This window comes from Pinus tabuliformis, chromosome 2_1 (assembly GCF_031772625.1).
Source record: "Pinus tabuliformis cultivar Carrire ecotype Pingquan chromosome 2_1, CPIR1, whole genome shotgun sequence".
NCBI classification, from domain to species: Eukaryota; Viridiplantae; Streptophyta; class Pinopsida; order Pinales; family Pinaceae; genus Pinus; species Pinus tabuliformis.
This window is the reverse complement of record NC_142299.1, coordinates 21,681,124-21,702,940: the sequence shown is the minus strand read 5'-3', so window position 1 is coordinate 21,702,940 and position 21,817 is coordinate 21,681,124. Positions and strand designations below refer to the sequence as shown.

Genomic DNA, 21,817 nt, shown 5'->3' with positions numbered 1-21,817 from the left:
GTCCTGCATAGGCATTTTTCCCCACAACACATGGACACCACCAGCAGCATGAACCTACCAACTCTATCATGTCGAGTCATGTCATGAGTCATTTTCAGGTAAATTTACTAAGTAAACTAACTCAGGTGTTTTACTTGTCAATCCGGGTTTGTAGACTTAGAAGCATCTCCAAAATATATGGATTTTATGTATAATCAATTTCAGAAGGCAAGATTCAAAGTTTAAAGGAAGTGCATATTACAAATAATTTCCAAATATAAAGAAACTAAAAAGTCTCTGATTCAAGATGCAGTAAGCAAAGGAAGAGGTTCCTAACTTAGGAGGTCCTCATTGTCCTTCCTCACAGTATTGTCCACAAGAAGAGAAACTAAAGAGCAGCAATTTGTGATGTGTATATAGCAAGAGAAGGGGATCCTAACTTAGGAGGTCCTCGTTGTCCTTCCTCACAGTTCTACTCCAACAACATTACCATTGCATCAAACCATAAACTGAAATTCACGAAGTAATTCAAGAAATGCAAAAGGATGATTTTTAGTTGTGATTCATAATTTAATAGAAAGACTTAAATCCTTGGTTGTCCTTTCATATGCAAATTAGATCTTAAACCAAAATCATCCAGAACTCATAAAGAAATCATAACACATCTAAGCAAGTGAATCATAAAACTTAAACAAGAAATATTGAATCAAAACTATGCTAATTTATACAAAATTTAACCAAATTGTACTTAACTTGGTATGGGGGCCCTCCAACCTTGCCTTGTACACCTGAAGAACTCTTCAGCTACAGCGAACTTGATAAAAATCTCACAACGTGAACAATAATAGAACAATATAACTAATTCTTCAAATTAACTCAAAAGTCTTCAATAGTCTCAATACAAAATTACACACTTTGAATGGTTTATGAACTGTGTTTTAATAGGCAAATCATAAACAAACTTTTCTATAATGACTCTAACAGTTTTATCTATCCTAATCCATCCAAATAGGTCGAACTCATCAAGTTTGGTTCACAAAATTAGGAAAATCCCACAAAATAAGAAATCTACCCCTTTTTACTAGGGATTTCTGAATGACAGATCAAGTTTGACCAGCGTTGACCAGGATTGTGTTTACTCAATTTGACTAAACCTGTTATCACTTAAGAATTCTAATTCCAAAAGCGCTCACATTAGTTTGAAGGTAAAAAAAAATTCGGTGCTAGTCTAGGTTTGAGTTTTTGTTTGTCTTAGAGTCTGAGTCTTAGGAGTCCACTGTGCATCCTCATTCACCACTGGTCTCATAATTCACACAATTTCCATGTGTCAGCTGTGTTCAAAGGTTATTATGTGCTACAAAGCTCCTTAAGTAATTTCGTAGCGCATAAGTCAGTTTTAGGTGTTTTCGCAGCGCAACATGTTTCATGTGATTTCGTAGCGCAGAAACCCGGTCTAGGTGATTTTGTGCTGATCCATAGCAAATCTCACCCAGCTGTCATACTTATCAGAATCCACTGTGTTTTAAGTCGTTAGGTGTCTTGGTACTAGTACATGTTTACAGTTGTATTTTACTCTGCAGTTTTGGTTGTTCAATCAGGCTTTTCAAAATAGTCTCAGAGCAATCGGGGAAATGTTCTTCTAGGTTTTGCTTCTATTCCTTGAATTTGGGGCAGTCTGAAACTATTCCTTGTAAAAAAAAGGATAACTTAATGGCACCACGACACACGGAGAACAAGAGTCGAGGTAATTTAGTGGTAGGTTGAAGGTGTTGGATGTGTGAAGGTACTCGTTCCTTCGCAGTGAAGATGGCTTCAGCTTGGCTGTTCGTGGTGCTTTTGCTGGTAATTGCAGTGAATGTGGGAGTTGAAGGGTCAGTGCATGGATACAAGGACGCTTCCTTCAAGGAGATTGGAAACGCTTACCTGCTCTATGGAGGCAACGAGGGCATGAGAGCCTCGATTGACTCTGTTCAGAAGTCTGGATCAGGCCCCAACAATGGAAAATCTTACATCAAGTTTGAAAATATTACTTTGCGGAGGACAACGGAAGCTGCTGCTCAGCATTCAGGCATGGAACACAGTACTAGACTGGTCCAAGCTATCATCTTTGAGGCATCTGATCGAGATGATATTGGTGGTTCACTATTTGGTGGCCAAAAGGCTATCTGCTGTACTCCCGACCTTGCCAAGATAGAGGGGTGCAAACAAGGCGAAGTCATTCGGCGCCAATCTGCAGGAGATCCCAAATGGCCTTACGTATTAGATATTGAATTTAGTGGAGATGAAATTTTCCACACTTTGTCAGCACAATCAGTAACAATTGCTAAGACTGGAATGTATAACTTGTATTTTATATTTTGTGAACCAGCCCTAAAGGAGCTGTTGCTGGATGGAAAGACTATTTGGAAAAATCCTACAGGTTATTTACCAGGCAGGATGGCACCCCTAATGACCTTTTATGGCTTTATGTCGCTAGTATACCTATTACTTGGAATCATTTGGTTTTCCCAGCATATCAGGTTTTGGAAGGATGTACTACAGCTTCAGAATTGTATTACCCTTGTTATTGCCCTTGGTATGTTTGAAATGACACTGTGGTAATTCGAGTATGCAAATTTTAATGCAACTGGAGTCATGCCCATGGGAATTACATTCTGGGCCGATACATTTGGGGCAGTGAAGAAAACTGTGGCCCTTCTTCTCCTTTTGATTGTTTCAATGGGTTATGGTGTGGTTAGGCCTACTCTTGGTGGTTTTACTTCAAAGGTGCTTCTTCTAGGTGCGACATATTTCCTGGCTTCTGAATTGCTTGATGTGGTGGAGAATGTTGGAACAACTGATGATTTGTTGGGGAAGACAAGGATGTTCCTTGTCCTTCCAATTGCTATTTTGGATGCATTTTTGATACTCTGGATTTTCACTTCTCTGTCTAAAACACTGGAGAAGCTCCAGGCAAGGAGGCGGCTAGCCAAGTTCGAAATTTACAGGAAATTTATAAATGCATTGGTAGTGGCTGTCATTGTTTCTATGGCTTGGATTGGATATGAGCTGTATTTCAAGGCAACGAATCCTTTTAGCGAGCGGTGGCAGAGTGCACGGATCATAACTGGATTTTGGCACATGCTATCCTCTGTATGTTGTGGGCACCATCTCAAAGTTCTACACGGTATGCTTACTCAGAAGAAGTTGGAGAAGATTTTGATGAAAAGGTGCTTAAGCCATGAACAGTGGCGATCATTTAGCTATGAAAGGAAGACTGTGTTTTTAAAATTACACAGCATTTTTGTAGCGCGCTACGAAACTGCTGTAGCTGCATGTTACAATTCAGTTGTTTAATTATGATTGACAAAGCGGCAAATCTTTTTGAAAGGTTTTGTCATCACACAGGTACCTGAAAACGGTGGACAGCACATCAAGGACGTGGCAGTCTGCTCTATTTTGAATAATTAAAGGATAAAGGATATGTTTTTTTGGATTCGAACATTTTGAGGTAAACCAAAGACCAGTAAAACAGGGATAATTTCCTATGTTTCATGACATTGGAAAACATGTGATATTAAATAGCAACATGAAGCATTAAAGGTCCATTACAGCCACCGGCCAAAAAGGAGCCAGATGTCAGAGAACGAAATCATCTTAATTAAAGCCATCACGCATGTAATATGGAGTTAGAGTCATAGTTGATTTAGATCTCTTAAAAAAAAACTCCAGTCAACACTTTGTTGTATTTATTAGTTAGTTAAAAGGTTAATAGGTGTCATTAGAAGTAGTTTTCGAATTCCCCTCATGCTGGAGGAGGAATCTCGATCAGTTAGAATAAGAACTCTATATATAGCTGAAACAGCAATGTAATTGAGGTTGGAAATTTTATGGAAAAGCTTGTATTTGGCCTATGTAAGACTCATTTTCAGTAATGCATGCTTGACTTTACTTCTCAGGATTCATGAAGGATTTTTTATGTTCAGAATATGTGATGTTGTCCTTTTCTTAATTCTTACAGTGGTATGGATGTATAATCACTCAGAATTCACTGAATGTGCTCTGACTTCCTGTATACATTTATGAACTGTGTGGTCCCATATGAGTTTATGTTCTGAATGTTTAAATGCTGAATGCCCTGACTTCCATGTAAGGTTGAGTTCATTGTTATATTGAGGTGTTGTTGACTCCATAAGCCCAATGGATGTTTACTGATCATGTTCAACCATTCATATTTTTCACTTGTTTCATAGAGGTAGCCATCTAATCTTTATCAAAATCATTAACCTTTGAGAGATCCCCCTCAGGTTGAGGAGGCTAAGCCTCAGCCTAAAGTAGGTCTGAAATAGTTACTTGAAGTCTTCCTGGTCTGCAGCCTTCCAGGGCCTGATTTTGAGATAACATTTTGGTGCGTCTGCCGAGAGTCGAAGATTATTCTTTCCCGAAATCAAGAAGCTGAACTTCTGAAGGTAGCAGGAGCTCAGAAGGTTTTCGAGGCTGCAAATCTACCTTGGCGACTCCATTGTTGAAGAATTCAAAATTCATAGATTCGTGGTGATTCCACTGGAGTTATGAAGGACCCAAATGCTACCATTATTATTTCAAGGTATGCATGCATAAATTTTTCAGGAATTCATGGTTTCCCAAATCATTTTCCCAAGGATGCATATTTTCTAAGGAATGGTCCAAAATTCAACGGAGAAGATTTGAGTTTAACTTTGAAGCATCTATCTGAGTTCTGTGATTTTATCGAGCTTCTTAGAGTTAAAAATGAAGATGTTTGCATTATGTTGTTCTATGATTCATTTCAAGGGAAATGCAAACAGTGGATTGAAAGCTTTCCTGCCAAATCCATTAAGCCATTTGAAGACTTTTGGCTTATGTTTTTGGAGGAATGGATAGATAGATCAGATGTGGTGGCAAACTCTCCTTCAATTCAAGGTTTCAAACAATGGAATAATGATCATAGTAATGGAGAAACAAATGAAGATTTTTCTTTGTCCTTGTCCTCGTATCTAAAATCATTTGAGTGTAAGGCAGAGGAGAAGATGAAATTTTTGGATGAAGTTGCTGAGGACATTGAGAAAGACATTGAAGGTTTAGAAGGTCAAATTCAGGCATATAGTTTTCATAATCATGATCATTATTTTTAGAAGCTTTCTATGGCAGAACACAAGGAGAGAGTGTTGTTTCCTTTCTCTTTCACGATTGAGGAACTGTACACTGTTGTTGAAGATCAGTTTGCACAACCAGAAATTTACAAGAATCATCAAGCTAATCATGTATTCTGGGATCCTATAGCTAAATACATGGAAGAGTTTTACTCTCTAGTTTTTCAGTTTTTCTATGAAGATCAGAGGCAATTTCGGTGGCAGTGGTCATCACAATATCATTGTGGATCTGAACTCCGATGCAGTCAAAAAACTCAAATGTCAGATAAGACAAATGATTGGCTACATTGGAAATTTCACATTGATTGAGCTGAAAGAAATTTGAATTGTTAGGGTAGGTAGGTAGGAAAATGCAAATAAGCTCAAGGTTGACTGAGCATTTTTTCAGTAGATGTAGATTTCTTTTTCTCATACAGTGATCATCAAGCTTAAGCCCGAGGTGAAGGCCCAAGAAGCTTGAAAGGGATGCTTGTCAAGCAAATTTCTGTTTGTCATAAATGGATAAGGCACTGGACATACGATTTCTTAGTGTACTACAGGAGCACACTATCCCAAGTGGAGCCACTGTTATCACTTAAGAATTCTAATTTCAAAACCGCTCACATTAGTTTGATGGTAAAAAAAAATTTGGTGCTAGTCTAGGTTTGAGTTTTTGTTTGCCTTAGAGTCTGAGTCTTAGGAGTCCACTGTGCATCCTCATTCACCACTGGTCTCATAATTCACACAATTTCCATGTGTCAGCTTTGTTCAAAGGTTATTATGTGCTACAAAGCTCCTTAAGTGATTTCGTAGCGCATAAGTCAGTTTTAGGTGTTTTCGCAGCGCAACATGTTTCATGTGATTTCGTAGCGCAGAAACCCGGTCTAGGTGATTTTGTGCTGATCCATAGCAAATCTCACCCAGCTGTCATACTTATCAGAATCCGTTGTGTTTTAGGTCGTTAGGTTTCTTGGTACTAGTACATGTTTGCAGTTGTATTTTACTCTGCGGTTTTGGTCGTTCAATCAGGCTTTTCAAAATAGTCTCAGAGCAATCGGGGAAATGTTCTTCTAGGTTTTGCTTCTATTCCTTGAATTTGGGGCAGTCTAAAACTATTCCTTGTAAACAAAAAGGATAACTTAATGGCACCAGGACACACGGAGAACAAGAGTCGAGGTAATTCAGTGGTAGGTTGAAGGTTTTGGATGTGTGAAGGTACTCGTTCCTTCGCAGTGAAGATGGCTTCAGCTTGGCTGTTCGTGGTGCTTTTGCTGGTAATTGCAGTGAATGTGGGAGTTGAAGGGTCAGTGCACGGATACAAGGACGCTTCCTTCAAGGAGAGTAGAAACGCTTACCTGCTCTATGGAGGCAACGAGGGCATGAGAGCCTCGATTGACTCTGATCAGAAGTCTGGATCCGGCCCCAACAATGGAAAATCTTACATCAAGTTTGAAAATATTACTTTACGGAGGACAACGGAAGCTGTTGCTCAGCATTCAGGCATGGAACACAGTACTAGACTGGTCCAGGCTATCATCTTTGAGGCATCTGATCGAGATGATATTGGTGGTTCACTATTTGGTGGCCAAAAGGCTATCTGCTGTACTCCCGACCTTGCCAGGATAGAGGGGTGCAAACAAGGCGAAGTCATTCGGCACCAATCTGCAGGAGATCCCAAATGGACTTACGTATTAGATATTGAATTTAGTGGAGATGAAATTTCCCACACTTTGTCAGCACAATCAGTAACAATTCCTAAGACTGGAATGTATAACTTGTATTTTATATTTTGAAGAAAATGACATTAACTCAGAAAAATATATAAATCACATATAAAAACCAGAGACACAATATATTGACGGAAAAAGGCTGAAGCCTCATGTATTCTCTCACATTTTCATTACATCAAAATAATTGAAATAGTGTTACAAATAAATAGATGAGAGATATTGGTCTCAAGATAGTGTGTTCTATCTTAGACACCTTTGGTTGAGATAATTTCTCCTTTGGTTGAGATAATTTCTCACCAGACACACCAATATAGGAGTTACCTAAACTAACTCCTATCTTAGAGGAACAACCCAAGAGTTATGCACAAATTCCTAACTTGGAATATTTAATTAATTAATTTATGTTTGGATTTATTATTGCTTTATGAGAGAGTCTAACATTCCCCCCCTCAATGATAAATCCAAAAATAAGAACGAGAACCATCTTCCAAGTTCTCATGTTGATCCTCAAAAACATTGCCTGAAAAAACCGCCAAAACTGGATGCTGGAAAAAACTCAAATCTGAAGAGAACATGAATCAACTGCATGCTTGATTCATCTCTGAATGTTGCTTGACAACTCCATCATGTGCCAAGCCGCAAAAGGATCCAACTGTCCTTTGCTTGAAAACAGCATCCGGTGTCCACTGACACAATTTGATGATGATTGCCCACTGGCTGAAGATGTCGAAAAACAACTCAATGTTGCTTTTGCGAGGATGAAAGCTGCTCACTGTTGCTTTGGCTGTCGATCGCCCACTAGCGAATTTGCTGATGCTCACTGCTGATGACAAATGCCCACTGGTTGATGAAGATGCCCACTGGCTGATGAAGATGCCCACTGGCTGCTTCGCTGATGTTGTCGAGACTTTCAGTCTGACAACCACTTGTCAATTTCATTGAAATTTTCCCCCCTTTTTCAGCTAAAAGGAGAGACAATTTGCTCCAAAATATATTTGAACTCCCCCCCTTCAGGTGTAGGAGAGTTTCACTGTTGTACTCCCTCATTCAACTGCATGAGAGTACCATCATCTGTTCACTGCTGGCTGCACTAGGTAAGATTGGAGTCAGTTGTAGAACTGAGACAACCGTTTGACTGTGGATGACCATTCCCAAGGATCAATCCAGTCATAATGTATCTTCAATCTGCCTGATTTTTGGTGGTTGCGACATTTTGCTGAGGAATGATTGGGCTTGCCACAATGGCAACACAGATGGAGATCAAAACACTGATCTTCCATATGACCGGTTCTTTGACAATGAGAACACTTTGATTGGACTTCAACTTTAGGTTGTGTGCAATTCTGTTTGTCGGCAACTTTCTTAGTACCTACTGAGGTGAGTGGTTCAAGAAATCCTGCACTCACAAACTTAATTGGCTTGGAATAAGATGGGATTTGTAAATTGATGTCATCAGGGACATATCCTAAGCCACGTCTATTCTTGTTATTTTGAATTTCTTCCCAGGGCTTGATGATGGGTTTGGAAGAAATTTGACTTTGATCATGAACAACTTCGACACCTGAAGTTGTTGGGATGAATGACTTATCATCTGGATGGTTCAAAGACTTGAAAGTATCACTCTTTTCTTGCAATTCATTCCTTTGAAGTTGGGACTCAAGCTGAAGAAACTCAATGGTTTCATGCGTTAGCTGTAGATGCCGTGAAATATCAGCAAGAGTTTCTTTGCTGACGTGCACCATGTCTTCATCACTGGAGATGATCAAACTGTGAAGAATGTTTAACAACTGAATATGTTGTGCCATCTGAACTTGCTCACTTGAAGTCAGGCTCTCTTGTCGAAGATGTCGTGCTTTGAACTGTTGCACTTGATTTTTTTACTTGGATGACAGGCTTGCTTGCTATGGGACTTGACTGGCACACTCGCTTGATTTGTTGATCTCAACTTGCTGGATTGGTGTTAGAGTTGAACTTGTTGTGGTTGCTGTGATGGTTGTTTCAAGGAGTTAAAACTCATGGACTCACTTGATTGTGCTTTAAAGGAAGGGTGTCGAACACTTTCGAAAATGCACCCAAAAAAGCTTACAATGATTTCAATGATTCACTACAATGACTCAATTCAAGACTTGGGTGTCGGTTTCAACCGAGAATGCACCCTTTACAATTCAATGTGATTGGAATTTGATTTACAAGTTCTTAAATTTGTTTGCAAGAATGTCGATGTAGACTTTGCTTTGAAACAGTGAAGTTTACAAATTCATTAACTTGATTGAATTTGCTTGTTGAAGTAGAATGTCGATGTTGAAAACTTTGATGAGTTGTTGTATGTGTGGAGCTTAATTATCCTTCCTTGCAATTATTTCGATATAGGTGTTGTGCTTGCTCTTTGTATTTTATGTGTGCATGAAATGAGATCATTTATGTGTCAAAACTAGACACAAATCATAAGCAAAAAACATGAAGCATGCACCATCATCAACACACTCTTCGTGTACCTAAGATCCCCTTATTCAATTTCGGGCGGATCTAGGACACAAACACCACAAAAAAATATGTCTTTATTAAACTTTGGAGTACATAATCGCTCAGTCTTCACAACATCTTCTTGGAATCAAAGTTCTAGAACTTTTTGAAGAAAAAAATTGTCTTCAAAAAACTACTTGGACTCACTCACTCTCAAAATCCCTCTCAAAGTAAAATATTATTTTGGATTACAGAAAGGAATTTCTCTCAAAGAAATCCACTTATCACTCCAAATACAAAATCACTTCTTACTTCAAAGAAAAAAACTTTATCACTCCAAGATTACAAAATATACACCTTATTTCTCCCTTACAAATAAATGATTTTATCCGCTCCTTATCTCTCCATAAAATCACTCATTTAAATAATATACATTATTTCCCCACTACAAAAGTTTCACTTTGATACCTCTCTTCAATTAAAGTTTTTTTTTATGGATTTTATAAAATCACTTTATGAAAAAGTGAATTTACGTTTCACATGCAAATATAAAAATTATAAACCACACCCCATGATATGCTTATGTATGTAAATGATTGAGAGGTCAATTATGCACGCTAAAAAGAATTCGTTTACCTTCTTAGAAAGGAGCATTGAGCTTATGTATTGAACGCTCCACTCCCACTCACACCAAATGGAACTTTGCGATTGATCATGTGTTTAATGCTGGCTCCTCCATGTTGAATACTTTCACCACAACAAATTTAACGCATATTTTCATGAACCTTCCACAGACCTTCAGGCAAAACTCTTCAGCAGGGCTTCTTTTCCACGCAGGTTCTACAAGCTGTTTTATTTCTGACCGCTGATGCTCGAAATTTCAATTCCAAGCAACTTGGGACATAAAAAGAATTAACAGTTGTTTCCACAACAGGCTACCGCTCTGCCCGCGCAGGTTCTATAATCCACGTAGATCCTTTAAAGTTGCTTCCTTGCTTCAGTTTAGCACCTTCATTCCACCTGCTGTTTAGACCTGACCTTCAATACGATCTGGATTCTCTTGAACTGCGCCTTAAAATCTCTAGTTCCGCAACATTTTTACAATTTTCTGGCTTGTTCTGGTCGGATTCAGCTATTTAATGGCTAAAAACTGCTACAGACGGTTGTTCCGCTCCAAATTGGTACAGTTGGAAGGATATTAGAAAAACTAGGATGCATCCCTAGCTGAGCGATATTGGCAGAAGTAAATAACGCTGACTCAAAGAGGAGCAAATATTCAGCAGCTTGAAAGCAAGAATATGTCATCGGTACATGCAATTTTTTATAGAAAAATGCAAATTTTGGGAAAACTAAACAAACTTGAGGTGAACTGAGAGGAAGCGGGGTCTATGGAGCAAAACCGATCCAAAAGGATCAAATCTTCAACAAAACTTAAGCACAGCCTTCTTATTCAAGAAAAACAGACTTCTTATTGAACAAAAACACTCACAACTTTCGATTCAAAGGTAATTTCCCTGCGTCGTGCCAAAAACAAGAAATCCGCTCCGCTCAATAAGAGTTTCCTAAATACTTTAGAAATGGAAGCTCTTACCCGTGAGTTTGCGGTCAAAACAGATCAGAATGCACCAAATTTATAAGGTTCGCTGTCCAAGGCTCCTCAAAGTCGTGAATTTTCTCTGAAATCGAGTCTCCAAGGCAATCCAATTCTACGAGAGATATTCTAGTCCAGATGCTTCCCAGAAATGACAAAAGGAATAGCTTGGGTTCCAAATCGATATATATTCGCTCGCCTTCCACAACTTCTGTTACTCTGGAGGTCCGATTGGATGCTTGATTACACAGCAACAGGTAATAGCAGATTTTTCAATGCACAGTCAAATGTTGTCTACGCTCCACGCAAAACAAATTTTGCAGATAAACCATCAGAATTAATTCTCCTTCGCACCCACGAGTCAATTTTCAGGTGCACGCAATGGCTTTCTCTTGGCCTCAACAGACTTCTTTCCCGGAGTGACAACGCTCCTTCTATGCGCAATAATTTCTATTGAATTATGTGCCTCCCCCACACAATTCCCATGGCATGGGATCACCGACGGGTTCAATACAACCTTACACAATGCTGAATACGAATGGGGCAGCATGAAGCCTAAACCAGGCTCTGATACCACATGAAGAAAATGACATTAACTCAGAAAAATATATAAATCACATATAAAAACCAGAGACACAATATATTGACGGAAAAAGGCTGAAGCCTCATGTATTCTCTCACATTTTCATTACATCAAAATAATTGAAATAGTGTTACAAATAAATAGATGAGAGATATTGGTCTCAAGATAGTGCGTGCTATCTTAGACACCTTTGGTTGAGATAATTTCTCCTTTGGTTGAGATCATTTCTCACCAGACACACCAATATAGGAGTTACCTAAACTAACTCCTATCTTAGAGGAACAACCCAAGAGTTATGCACAAATTCCTAACTTGGAATATTTAATTAATTAATTTATGTTTGGATTTATTATTGCTTTATGAAAGAGTCTAACATATTTTGTGAACCAGCCCTAAAGGAGTTGTTGCTTGATGGAAAGACTATTTGGAAAAATCCTACAGGTTATTTACCAGGCAAGATGGCACCCCTAATGACCTTTTATGGCTTTATGTCGCTAGTATACCTATTACTTGGACTCATTTGGTTTTCCCAGTATATCAGGTTTTGGAAGGATGTACTACAGCTTCAGAATTGTATTACCCTTGTTATTGCCCTTGGTATGTTTGAAATGACATTGTGGTACTTCGAGTATGCAAATTTTAATGCAACTGGAGTCACGCCCATGGGAATTACATTCTGGGCCGTTACATTTGGGGCAGTGAAGAAAATTGTGGCCCTTCTTCTCCTTTTGATTGTTTCAATGGGTTATGGTGTGGTTAGGCCTACTCTTGGTGGTTTTACTTCAAAGGTGCTTCTTCTTGGTGCGACATATTTCCTGGCTTCTGAATTGCTTGATGTGGTGGAGAATGTTGGAACAACTGATGATTTGTTGGGGAAGACAAGTGTTATAGACATTTTTGTGCCTCGCGTCAAGGAGCAGGGAATGTCAATAATTACAGGGATCCTCAGTCCCTAAACATGTTGTTCTTACCCCTAAAAGAACAAGGTCATCAACCAACAGCACTTCCAATCAGTTCTCCACCTGAAAACACTTCAAAACAGGCTTATTTTGGATCATGTCAGCTGCTTAACTGAGCTTCTGCGCTGGAATGCAACTGTCCCTCTTTGTACCTGCGCTGGAAGTCAAGATTAATGAAGGCTACCTGCGCTGGGCGAGATTGGCCAAGTGGCACAGTCATCCTGCAAGGTGTCAACTGCCCAGGAAGCTTCCAAACTGACACTTGGTTCATGAGATTCGCCTTGTGATGAGTAAGAGGTACTTGATCACCATGTGTAAGCAAGGATCTCCAAGTGGACACAGGAACTGAAGACTAACTGAAGATGGAGAGGACACAAGGCAGCTTCATGTCAGTCTCAAGCTGACTCATCCTTTCCTCTTCTCTCCTATATATAGAGCTCTTCTATGAGGTCTAAGGAGGCTGGAATTTTGTTAAAGCAAGGAGGTGTTGTTGGTATACTGTCAGAGTTATTGGGTGATTGTTTTACTAGAGGTGAAGAGGAGAGTTCTTGCTGCTGGGGAGGTGCTGCTGGATTGGAGCCAACATCATTGGTTGTAACTTCCTCGGAACCCTGTTACTTTCTATCAATAAAGTTTGCATGTTCTTCTATATACTTGTCTTACATAGATGTTTTGTGTTTACATGTATATTTGATGCACCCTAATCCATGCTTCAGTTATGAGTACATGTATCTTGTAGTTTGCTCTCTTTCTTTGTGCAGGATCTGTGTGTAGCTGGATTGGCTAGGAGAGCAAGGAGCTGGGAACGAGATACAAAGAGAGAAGGACAAGGATCGACTAAGCGAAAGACACCAGGTTGGTTGACCTTCTTTTCATTCTCTCTGTATTTTCATAAAGTGGAACATGAAAACTTTACCTTCAGTTGTTGCTAAAGACTGTCACCTTTAGAGTAGGGTTAGTGTCATCCGCATCGGATACTTTTCCCCACAACAAACTGGCGACTCCGCTGGGGAACCCAGTATCTTGTTGGTGTTTGTAGTATTTTGCTATTCATTTCTTGAAGAAAAGAGTACCAAATCGAAAAGCTTTTGACTATATCAAAAGCGAAGTAGAGGGTCTGCTACTCTTGCTCCTTTGCTGAGCAAATTCAAGATTTGAAGAGCTAATCTACAAAAGAATCTTTACTCTTTGTGATAGATCTTCATCCTCTTGATCATCCCTTAGCCTGTACTTGACCTATAGCTTTTTATTTCAGCAAAAACAGTTCATTTTTGAGCTTTTTATGACCCGGAATTCTTTGCAGACGTAACTCTCGTAAGTCAGTGCAGGCTGTCCACAGGCAGTCTGCATTACAGCGCAGGTACTCCCTTCGGGAACTGCGCTGAGAGTGAAACTGACAGACCAGTGCCTGCGCTGGTCCAGTTAGCCTTAGTCTAGCTCAGCTTTCCCTTTGTGTCTTGGCCCTGTTTTCACTGATTTTCTTGATGATTGCTTGCTGGTCATTGTACTTGCTGTAGACCACTTCTCCTTGTCATTATTCCGCCTCAGTTGTATGATGAAACTGTGAATGTTCTTTCAGTATTTCTTGTTTCAGTTCCAGTTTCCCATTGTGAAAAGCGAACCAGTATAGCTGTGACCTCTTAGATCCTGAACTGTAAAAGTGTCTTTGTGATCTTATGAGATAGTTTCATTACTGTTCATAGCTGTTTGAGTTTGTTTGCTTTTCATTTTATGGTTTGAATCTATACATTTCCTGTATTTTAAACAAGTCTATCATAAGGTGTCGTTTTGATTGTGGACAAGCTTGTTTATTTTTACTTGAAAGTTGATTCAAAAATCGTACAACAGTTTCCTTTTTGTTAGCATCAACATTAAGGATAACGAAAAGAAATACATGCATTGTGCATTTTGCATTTGACTGTATGCTTGATGATTTAGGAAAATGTGCATTTTAGTGTGTGTTCTTTGATCTGTGGAAAAAGTTGTGTCTTTCTTTTCCCTCAAGTAGATTAAGGTTTTCAAAGTTGAAAGACTGAAAAGATTTTGCTTCTCATTCTTAGATTGCATATAGGAAGTTGTATATATACATCTCGTGGCGAACCTGAAAGGAAAACTGTTAAGAAAGATCAACATTAAAATAAACTCAATTTACATAACAACGCTTTGGAATTTAACGCAAACATCTAGAGGTCTAGGTAGAGACGTGTTCCGACGTCGTTAAACATAGTGACTGTCGATCTCTATGAAGGTGGGTGATTCCTCCTGAGAGTCGGTGGCACTAACACGGACTTGAGCTCCCGCGTACCGTCGAGTATATTGGGAGACCCCTATAGGCTTTTATCCTTTATCCTTAGGAAACCGTGTCGGCCGCCCTACTGATCGCGATGCAGTGAACACAGCATTCACGAAGATCGACCACCCGTACCGTAAAACATATTCTGTGGTTTCGCGAAAGGTTTGGCACACCCTCTGCCTAGATCTCCAGAGCAGTTTCTTTTGGCCTTTTTCAAACTCTATAACTGAAAAAGTCCAACCGAGCATTTGTCACTTCGGGCTCGTTAATACATCGAAGGCGACTAGAGTCATCTTTAGCTTTTTCTCGACTCTTAAAACATGAAAAAGCAAGTTTGTGTCTAAAAGCGTCGTAAATAAAATTTATTTTAAAGCGGAACATAATCACCTGTTATTCCCACGTTGATCTTTCAGTTAAAAAGTATGGAGCCCACCAACCAAGGAAGTAACCTTGGCGGAAGTCCAAATCCCTTCTCCTCTTGGGGAGATGTTGGTGCGCCTCATATGGCTACATTGTCGCTTCCAGGATTGACAATCGGCCTCCCTGTTTGGCTCTTTTCAACTAATGTAGTCCAGATCGCCACTAATCCTGAGCAGTCGAATCAACAGTCAGAACAATCTAGAACTACCCACCAGCCTTCCACTTCTTATGATACTTCCTCTGATCCTTCATCTTCACAGGGTAGAGCCGGCAAAAGTCAGCCTCCCAAGGAGAAGAAGGAAAAGAAGAAGAAAGGAAAGAAGCAGAAGGAGCCTCTGGCGAAGGCGACTGGGGGCAAGCAGAAGAAAACTGACAAAAACCCACACACTGCACCGACCGGGCCTAAATCGCCATGTGTCATTTGCAAAGGGATCCATTTCCATCGTGATTGTCCTTGTATTCCCCGGATACTAAGGGACTGGTCCCCAAGGTTGCACAATCCGGTAGCATCAACCTCTGGTTGTCAAGTTGATTGCATTCCGTCAACTAGCGAGAGTGAAGGACGAAGAAGGGGACCAAGATCACCCTGTCTATTGTGTGAAGGTAATCATGCCATCCACAAATGTCCATTCTTAGATGAGGCCAAGAGAGTTTTGGAAGATCGCCCGGTGTCACCGTTGCGACTTCCTCCTGGATATCAAAAACTCGCGCCTAATCCCTCGATAGTTGAAAATCCAGTTGACCCTCTCAGGTGGTCGACTGAAGTGTCGGTCATTGACAATGAACCTACCGAATCCAGACCAGACGAGAGTCTAAAGGTCGAAACGGCAGTTGACCCGGTTCTTCCTTCAGAGGTTCTATCGTCCAATGACTCCGTCATTGAAGATCCGTCTTCCAATGACACCGTCGTTGAAGAGTCATCTTCATGCGACACCCTAGCTGAAGAGAATAAGGATGACACCATCCAGGTTCTTTATATCAGCGCCGACTCTGATGAGCGTCAGGGCAATGCGCCCATTCCTTTATCGCAGGAAGGAACAACATCAGGGTCATATCCGGCCGTATATTCGGTCCCACCACCAAGCAACCTGGTTGTATCCTTTGATTGGAATCAACTAGGCAGACCCCGGTTACCAGCCAGTATACCATTCAGAATCATTGTCCAGATCTATAGAATGATTATGGCTGGTACTATCATTGATGAAGGGGCGTCTGTGAGTATCCTTTCCTCTATTGCTTGGAAAGCACTGGGTTCCCCAGTGCTTTTACCTGAGTTGAGAAATCTCTCAGGTTTTGATAAAGGAACCAGTCGACCATTAGGGATCCTCCCCAATGTACCTGTTACATTGAAAGGGAAGACCGTCGAGATGAACGTGTTGGTCGTCCAAGGACCCTTGGATTATAACCTACTCCTTGGACGCGACTATATTTATTGCATGGGAGCGATAGTCTCCTCACTCTTTAGAGTAATGTGTTTTCCACACGAAGGAAGAATGGTCAAGCTCGTAGACCAACTTTCATTTCCGGGATCTCGCATCGCAAATAGTCAAATACCAATCCTAAATGGTCTATTCACTCAAGATACGCCTCCGCCCCCGGTCCTACTTCCCGATGAATGCGAGTGATTCGGAAAGAGAGACTGGAACCCAGGGGGCATGCACCCTGGTCTGCTTCGGGCAGAAGAAACTCCGGGTATAAGGAAGAATTTCCGCAGAAGAATATGACTAGTCCGTACCCCGTCCGTAGGAAGTGGGGTTGTTCTGGAATAATAATCTTTTGTTAAAGTTATGTGTCTGGGAATCATTCACCTTTGTCTAAAAAGTGGGCAATGCCCGAGTAGGAATTCCCTTATTACAACAAGTAGTCAACATCTTTGAATTCAAGCCTCGCCCATCGAAACATGTGTTTTGAAGGATAAGCAGGGGCAGCCTACAAAGAAGGGGACCGTATTGTTGTGACAGAGGGTAACCATCTTTGGACAACCCAATGATAGACACCGCCGAAGAAAGAGATTGATTTGCGGCAGCGAATAGAACCACTCTTCGGATAATAAGAAAGAGGCAAGCCTCCCTCAATAACACCAATGTTTTGTCTTTGAGTAGTGTTCTTCTATTGTCACAAATAGCTATTTGTTAAAAGTGGGCCGACGGGAAGCCTGAGTACTGCGTAAGACCCCTTAAAATAACGAGAAATCGTTAGCATTAGATTGGCAAGATGACAAATAACTGTGAACACCCAAAGAAAAGAAAAGGTAGGGGAGAGGAGGGGCAGCCTCGAAATTCTATCCTATACCTGGGGGCATGCAAACTTTTGGAATGCAAGCAAGGGACGACTATTTATTTTTTAAATTTTTAGGTCCTCCCTTTAAACCTGTAGGTCTAACCCGTTAAACTCGTAGGATTAGCCGTTTCCAAACTTGCATAAAGAAAGCCTGTGGGGCAAAAGTAAAATTTGCCAAAATTAGAGCATAGTTGTGGTAAGGCATAAGCTCTATAAAAATTGGTCCTTACGAGAGGCGTTCTTCATATGACTGGTATATCGAGCAGTTTTAGCATATAGTTCATGCTCGTTAAAAAATAAACGCAAATTCGAGCAGTTTTAGGCCTGAATCTATGCTCGTTAAAAAATAAAAAAGTGTCAGCAAAAGTTTCCCCCAGAGTTCAAGCTCATGGAAAAAATGAACCGGTAAATAACCTTTTGAGATCGTAAATTCATCAGCCATAAAAACCTTGATCGTGTTGTCATCCATCACCTCCACCGTTCATTTGGCCGATCATTCACTTCCATTTGTGTGTTTACCTCTTTTGAGAAACAGCTGCGAAGAGTGATTTCACCTAGCCATCCTTGTGACACTGTCGTGATTGGAAAATTCCAACCTGTACCTGGAATCTGTAGCTATCCCTGTTTATCACTCGTTCCTCAAAAGACGAGTCTTCTTTCAGCTCTTTTCACTGACTCGTAAAATATGAAAAGTTTGCCGAGTTTTGGCCTTCCAGCTCGTTAAATGACCGGAACGCTATCCCTCCTCTAAATTTTAATCTTTTTGGACCCGAGGGATTATTGCACAAAAGGATCGAGCGCTTGTCTTGTTCGGCTCGTTAAAAGTACCGAACAGCCATCCCTTCTGTATTGTTTTATACTTTTTCGGACTTAAGGGATATGCTGACGAAAAAGGAATTATGGAGTTAACTTTCTGTACCTTTTCAGACTCTCTAAAAATGAAAAGGACCGAGTTTTCCTTGTCGTTAGACTCGTTAAAATGATTAAATAGCGACAAACTTGTCTTTAGACGAGAACGAGTTTCCCTATCGCTAGGCTCGTTAAATCTTAGCGATGGGCTTGCCCGAAGGGCAGGTTATAGAACAAGCATATGTTATCCTCCTCAAGCTTGACAAAAATAAAGAGGTACTGGTCAGAAATGACTGGGGAAAAATTGGGAGAACATCAAAGTTTAAAAGGTAGCAAGTCACTCTTGAACATGACACTTTTCCTCCGTACCACATCGGGTTGGGTTGTTTCATTCACCGGTCTCATCACCATGGTCCTCGCCACACCATCCACATTTGGGGTAATGCTACCGATCCATCGCATCAGTGTCGTTATATGTTCAAGAGGGGTCATTCTGAAAGTGTCAACCGTGTCCCATCCACTACCATACATTATCCTTCATCCATTTCATGATCGCCACCCTGAATCATATGTCACAGTTTGTTTCCACCTCCACTAAATCATTAGCTCCGTTCCGTGTCATTGATGTGGGATTCATTAAGGCCCTCCTTTGACGGATCGCTTCTTGTCGACATCAGCTCATTATCCAAGAAGTTGATCTAGGAACACCCCCATCAGTACTTTGAAGCTTGCATGCCTCAATGGCAAGTTTCTCACTTCCGGCGACAGGTATACCTCAATGACCTTCGACCAGAAGATTTTGCGTGGCGTTCGACGCCAAGTCCTTTATTCACGCCACGTGAATTGTACTGCAGTACCTTGAGGGTCATTGTCATTATTGGTGATTCCTCTCGCGCTTGTTAACGGTTTTCATTATTGACCGGTAATCAAGCGATGTCTTTCCATGTTCGACTTCAGCGCAATTCTCACATGGATCGACTTGTACTTAGAGTGAAGATCGAACGAGTTTGAAGACCCCGGATCTAGTTTCATCCATCCGGGCTGCGATATATATTCAGGAAATATAAAAACATTTGCCATGTACATCATTGCAGCAGATGATCATCCTATTCAAAGGATGATAATTTCAGCGGAAGATTATCAGTCTGTCATCAGACGATCGTCTGTCATATGTACCAAAATGTATTTGTAAAAGCTGAGCATGGGAATGCCCGCCTCAGCTAGGTCATGAAAATTGAATGAAAAATAATGTATTGTATTGTATTACAGGGCACTCTCCTCAGCACTGGAATGAACTTCGGACCCTCTAGCTAAAGCATTTCACCCGATAAACGGCCTCATACTTTAGGGGGCAACTGTTATAGACATTTTTGTGCCTCGCGTCAAGGAGCAGGGAATGTCAATAATTACAGGGATCCTCAGTCCCTAAACATGTTGTTCTTACCCCTAAAAGAACAAGGTCATCAACCAACAGCACTTCCAATCAGTTCTCCACCTGAAAACACTTCAAAACAGGCTTATTTTGGATCATGTCAGCTGCTTAACTGAGCTTCTGCGCTGGAATGCAACTATCCCTCTTTGTACCTGCGCTGGAAGTCAATATTAATGAAGGCTACCTGCGCTGGGCGAGATTGGCCAAGTGGCACAGTCATCCTGCAAGGTGTCAACTGCCCAGGAAGCTTCCAAACTGACACTTGGTTCATGAGATTCGCCTTGTGATGAGTAAGAGGTACTTGATCACCATGTGTAAGCAAGGATCTCCAAGTGGACACAGGAACTGAAGACTAACTGAAGATGGAGAGGACACAAGGCAGCTTCATGTCAGTCTCAAGCTGACTCATCCTTTCCTCTTCTCTCCTATATATAGAGCTCTTCTATGAGGTCTAAGGAGGCTGGAATTTTGTTAAAGCAAGGAGGTGCTGTTGGTATACTGTCAGAGTTATTGGGTGATTGTTTTACTAGAGGTGAAGAGGAGAGTTCTTGCTGCTGGGGAGGTGCTGCTGGATTGGAGCCAACATCATTGGTTGTAACTTCCTCGGAACCCTGTTACTTTCTATCAATAAAGTTTGCATGTTCTTCTATATACTTGTCTTACATAGATGTTTTGTGTTTACATGTATATTTGATGCACCCTAATCCATGCTTCAGTTATGAGTACATGTATCTTGTAGTTTGCTCTCTTTCTTTGTGCAGGATCTGTGTGTAGCTGGATCGGCTAGGAGAGCAAGGAGCTGGGAACGAGATACAAAGAGAGAAGGACAAGGATCGACTAAGCAAAAGACACCAGGTTGGTTGACCTTCTTTTCATTCTCTCTGTATTTTCATAAAGTGGAACATGAAAACTTTACCTTCAGTTGTTGCTAAAGACTGTCACCTTTAGAGTAGGGTTAGTGTCATCCGCATCGGATACTTTTCCCCACAACAACAAGGATGTTCCTTGTCCTTCCAATTGCTATTTTGGATGCATTTTTGATACTCTGGATTTTCACTTCTTTGTCTAAAACACTGGAGAAGCTCCAGGCAAGGAGGCAGCTAGCCAAGTTGGAAATTTACAGGAAATTTATAAATGCATTGGCAGTGGCTGTCATTGTTTCTGTGGCTTGGATTGGATATGAGCTGTATTTCAAGGCAACGAATCCTTTTAGCGAGCGTTGGCAGAGTGCACGGATCATAACTGGATTTTGGCACATGCTATCCTCTGTATGTTGTGGGCACCATCTCAAAGTTCTACACGGTATGCTTACTCAAAAGAAGTTGGAGAAGATTTTGATGAAAAGGTGCTTAAGCCATGAACAGTGGCGATCATTTAGCTACGAAAGGAAGACTGTGTTTTTAAAATTACACAGCAGTTTTGTAGCGCGCTACGAAACTGCTGTAGCTGCATGTTACAATTCAGTTGTTTAATTATGATTGACAAAGCGGAAAATATTTTTGAAAGGTTTTGTCATCACACAGGTACCTGAAAACGGTGGACATCACATCAAGGACGTGGCAATCTGCTCTATTTTGAATAATTAAAGGATAAAGGATATGTTTTTTTGGATTCGAACATTTTGAGGTAAACCAAAGACCAGTAAAACAAGGATAATTTCCTATGTTTCATGACATTGGAAAACATGTGATATTGAATAGCAACATGAAGCATTAAAGGTCCATCACAGCCACCGCCAGAAAGGAGCCAGATGTCAGAGAACGAAATCATCTTAATTAAAGCCATCACGCATGTAATATGGAGTTAGAGTCATAGTTGATTTAGATCTCTTAAAAACTCCAGTCAACACTTTGTTGTATTTATTAGTTAGTTAAAAGGTTAATAGGTGTCATTAGAAGTAGTTTTCGAATTCCCCTCATGCTGGAGGAGGAATCTCGATCAGTTAGAATAAGAACTCTATATATAGCTGAAACAGCAATGTAATTGAGGTTGGAAATTTTATGGAAAAGCTTGTATTTGGCCTATGTAAGACTCATTTTCAGTAATGCATGCTTGACTTTACTTCTCAGGATTCATGAAGGATTTTTTATGTTCAAAATATGTGATGTT

At 40.5% G+C, this 21,817-nt stretch overlaps 2 pseudogenes; both read left to right on the top strand.

The window, feature by feature from the left end:
- Window positions 1–1,752: 1,752 nt before the first annotated feature.
- On the top strand, window positions 1,753–3,203 carry LOC149198482 (uncharacterized; annotated as a pseudogene).
- Window positions 3,204–6,313: 3,110 nt separating this feature from the next.
- On the top strand, window positions 6,314–21,068 carry LOC149198481 (uncharacterized; annotated as a pseudogene).
- Window positions 21,069–21,817: the final 749 nt, after the last annotated feature.